The sequence below is a fragment of the Budorcas taxicolor genome, chromosome 15, assembly GCF_023091745.1.
Source record: "Budorcas taxicolor isolate Tak-1 chromosome 15, Takin1.1, whole genome shotgun sequence".
Taxonomy (NCBI): domain Eukaryota; kingdom Metazoa; phylum Chordata; class Mammalia; order Artiodactyla; family Bovidae; genus Budorcas; species Budorcas taxicolor.
The window spans coordinates 71,661,435-71,665,963 of NC_068924.1; positions in this window are offsets into that span (position 1 = coordinate 71,661,435).

A 4,529-nucleotide genomic window follows, 5' to 3' on the forward strand; every position below is an offset into this window, starting at 1 on the left:
GTTTCACAGGAGGACATGCTTTTCAACAAACAATAATCTTTCCTCCTATCATACATCATGAAGGTTTATAAGACTCCTTCTCATATATTAGTGCCTTTGGCTCTCACAACAAACTCAACTGTCACTGTCTCCGCTGTGAATATAAAGAAACTGATGCTTGAAGAGTTTGAATCAGATCTGTGTGTTTGTGGACTTCTCTTGGTGGTCCAGTAGTTAAGAATCCACCTTGCAATTTAGGAATGTGGGTTCCATCCCTGGTCAAGGAACTAAGATCCCACTTGCCAGGGAACAACTAAGTCCTCAATGAGCCCCAGCACTCTGGAGCCTGCGAGATGCAGCTAAGACTTAACACAGCCAAATCAATCAATAACATCTTTAAAAAAGAAAACATCTCTGTGTTCATTCAGTAACAAGGATGAGAAGGCAGAACTCAAGCACAGGACTTTTGTGTCCAAGTGCAGAACAGTAATCAAGGGCTTTCTGGAGAATTTCCTCCTGTCTCTAGTAATTCCGTAAACAAACTGGGATAACCAGTGCTCTAGGCAAGAGAGGGAGTAAAACTGGCATCACCTATGACTTCTAAATTGAGGCCAGGCAATTAATGCTCATTCTTATAGGGATAACTCCCTTCAGGGAATTACATGCACCTACATAACAACAGAATGTCTTGGAAACAATGCTTTCCAGCCACTGCCTTGGGAGTCAATGTGGATAGTGCTGCATGACCTTGGGCAAATTATTTAATGTCTCCAGAAGGTGTCCTGTATCCATAGACAGGGAATTGCTATAGTCCCAACTTCTGATGATTATGTGCACATTAAATAAATTAATATATGGAAAGCATTTGGCTCAGATGGGAATATGTTCAATGTGTAGTACGTATTATCATAGTTATTATTGTGTTGAGACATTTTGTTTCGCTCTCAAAATGTCCTGGAAGTCATATTGCTTCCTTGTGTGAATCTTTGACCAGGAGAGTTCAGGGAATCATAGAGAGAAGAAGAGTGATGGGAGTACTGGTATCTATATACTCTGTGTGTGTGTGTGTGTACGTGTGTGTGTGTGTACATGTGTGAGTCCTGTGTAGCATATCCTGGTATAATAGGCTGGAGAGCCACCAATTAAACTAGAAAAATTTCCAAGAAGAGAAGGTAGATGGCACAGATGCTTTCTAATACTCAAGCATTTTATTCATGTCAAAGCTCTTCATGCTCTGATTCAGAGCCCATGTGATTTTATTTAACTCTAATATATATATATATATTTTAACAAGCACTTACTCATTATGGGCTTTCCTTGTGGCCCAGCTGTAGAGAATCCGCCCACAATGCAGGAGACCTGGGTTCGATCCATGGGTTAGGAAGATCCCCTGGAGAAGGGAAAGGCTACCCACTGCAGTATTCTGGCCTAGAGAATCCCATGGACTTTTGAGGTTGCAAACAGTCGGACACGACTGAGTGAGTTTCATTTCACTACTCATTATTTAACATGTGCCAGACCCTGGTTTAAGTGCCTTACAAATAATAACACCTTTGATTGTCATGACAAGTATAGAAGGTAGCTGTATTAATATACCCACTTCCCAGCTGAGGTAATTGAGGTGCAATCATATAAATGTAAATCCATCTATAAAATAATATAAAAAGCATAAAATAATTGAAGTTCATGTATTTGCATAGTATTACATACTTTCTTCGGAGAAGGCAATGGCGCCCCACTCCAGTACTCTTGCCTGGAAAATCCCATGGACGGAGGAGCTTGGTGGGCTGCAGTCCATGGGATCACTAAGAGTAGGACACGACTGAGCGACTTCACTTTCATTTTTCACTTTCATGCATTGGAGAAGGAAATGGCAACCCACTCCAGTGTTCTTGCCTGGAGAATCCCAGGGACGGGGGAGCCTGGTGGGCTGCCGTCTCTGGGGTTGCACAGAGTCGGACACGACTGATGCGACTTAGCAGCAGCAGCAGCACGTACTTTCTTGATGGCTTTCACATGCATTTCTTTTACAAATGATTCTTAATTTTTTTTAAGGCTTTTAAAAAATTTATTTATTTACTTACTTTTGGCTGGGCCAGGTGTTCACTGCTGCGCATGGACCTTCTCTAGTTGTGGCAAGTGGGGGCTACTCTCATCGCAGTGCACAGGCTTCTCATTGCAGTGGTTTCTCTTGCACAGGCGCTAGGTGCACGGCCTCAGTTTGTGGTGCTTGGGTTTTATTGCCCTGCAGCATGTGGAATCTTCCCAGACCAGGGATTGAACCTGTGAACCTTGCACTGGCCGGTAGATTCTTAACCTCTGGACCTTCAGCGAAGTCCCTAGTGATTCTTAATTTTTGATGATCCAATTTCCAGCCCACTTCAGATTAGAAGCTGTGAAGTTGGGGGAAGGGTGGCATTGGTGGCAATAAGATGGAAAAGCTGATTTTGAGATAATAATTGATAGTGACAGGATGAAAAAGGCTGATTTTGAGATAACCAATAGAAAGACTATAAAATGTAGTCATGAGAACTCAAAGAGCACACTGGTTCAAGACTGTTTAATGTAGTGGAAACAAGTCCTACACATTTCAGTACGTCTTGAGTGCATAACTCCTGTCTGGCCAGTAACAGGTTCATGCTGATGACTAGGCCATCAGGAAGATGTTCCTCTGAAAATGAAGGAATTGTGTGTGTGTATATATATATATATATACACATATATATTATATATTTAGCTTGTCAACATGTCTTTTTCGAATTGAGCTATAATTATCTTATAACATTATATTAGTTTCAGGTATACAGCATGACTCAATATATGTGTACTATGAAATGATCACCTCTAGAAGTCTAGTTAACATCCATCATCCTACAGTGAGGAATTCTTTTTCTTATGATGAGAACTTTTAAGATCTGTTCTCTCAACAACTTTCAAACCTACAATACAATATTATTAACTATAATCACCAAACTGTACATTATATCTCCAGGACTTATTTACAGTTGACCCTTGAACAATGCAGGAGTTAGGGATGCCAACCTTCTGCGTAGTTAAAAATTCATGTAATTTTACAGTCTGGCCTCCGTATCTGTAGGTCTGTATCCATGGTTTCAAGCAACTGTGGATCGTTTGTGTGCTCAGTCGTGTCCAACCCTTGAGATCTCATGGACTGTAGCCCGCCAGGGTCCCCTGTCCATGGAATGTTCCATGTAAGAATACTGGAGCGGATTGCCATTTCCTACTCCAGGGGAGTCTTCCTGACCCGGGGGTTAAACCTGCATCTCTGACATCTCCCACACTGGCAGGTGAATTCTTTATCACTGAGCAACCTGGGACCCTTGTGGATTGTTTAGTGATGTAGTATTCAGTATTGGATCCAAGGAAACTGCAAGGAGATCCAACCAGTCCATCCTAAAGGAAATCAGTCCTGAATATTCACTGGAAGGGCTCATGCTGAAGCTGAAACTCCAATACTTTGGCCACCTGATGTAAAGAACTGACTCATTGGAAAAGACCCTGATGCTGGGAAAGATTGAAGGCAGGAGAAGGGGATGACAGAGGATGAGATGTTTGGATGGCATCACCGACTCTATGGACATGAGTTTGAGTAAACTCCAGGAGTTGGTGATGGACAGGGAGGCCTGGCGAGCTGCAGTCCATGGGGTTGCAAAGAGTCGGACACAATTGAGTGACTGAACTGACCTGAACTGATTCAGTATTGGGGGAAAAAAGTCCATGTATAAGTGGATAAGCAGTTAAAACCCCTCTTTGAGGGTCAGCTATATTTTATAACTGGCAATTTTGACCTTTTAACCACATTTACCCATTTTACTCCCCGCTCCCCATCTCTGTGTCTATGAGTTAGATGTTGTTTGGATCCCACATGTAAGTGAGACCAAACGTTATTTGTCTTTCTTTGTCTGACTTATTTTGCTAGCACAGTACCCTTTAGGGTCATCTGTGTTGTCCCAGATAGTAAGGTTTCCTTCTTTTTATGACTGGATTATCTCTGTCTGTCTCTCATTCTATTTCTGCTTTACAAATAAGTTCATCTGTATCATTTTTCTAGATTCCACATGTAAGGAATATTATACTGTATTTATTTTTCTCTTTCTGATTTACTTCACTCTGTATGGAAATCTCTAGGTCCATCATGTCTCTGAAAACACACCATTTCATTTGTTTTTTTGAACTGAGTAATATTCCATAATATAGAAATCCATGGTCTTTATCCATTCCTCTGTCAATGGACATTTAGGTTTCTTCCCCGTCCTGACCACTATTTTCTTTGTAAAAATATTAGAAAGTACACTTAATCAAAAAGAACTTATTAATAAAATCTAACAGAGATAGCATCTTAGTGTATACAACTGTATATAGGTTTGTTTTACAAAAACAAGCCTGTATATGGATTTTTCACTTAAACTATTGAGGACAGATTTTCATGTAATATCTACCCACGTTTGTGCTAAGTCGTTTCAGTTGTGTCCAACTCTTTGCAACCCTACGGACAGTATGTAGCCTGCCAGGCTCCTCTGTCCACAGGA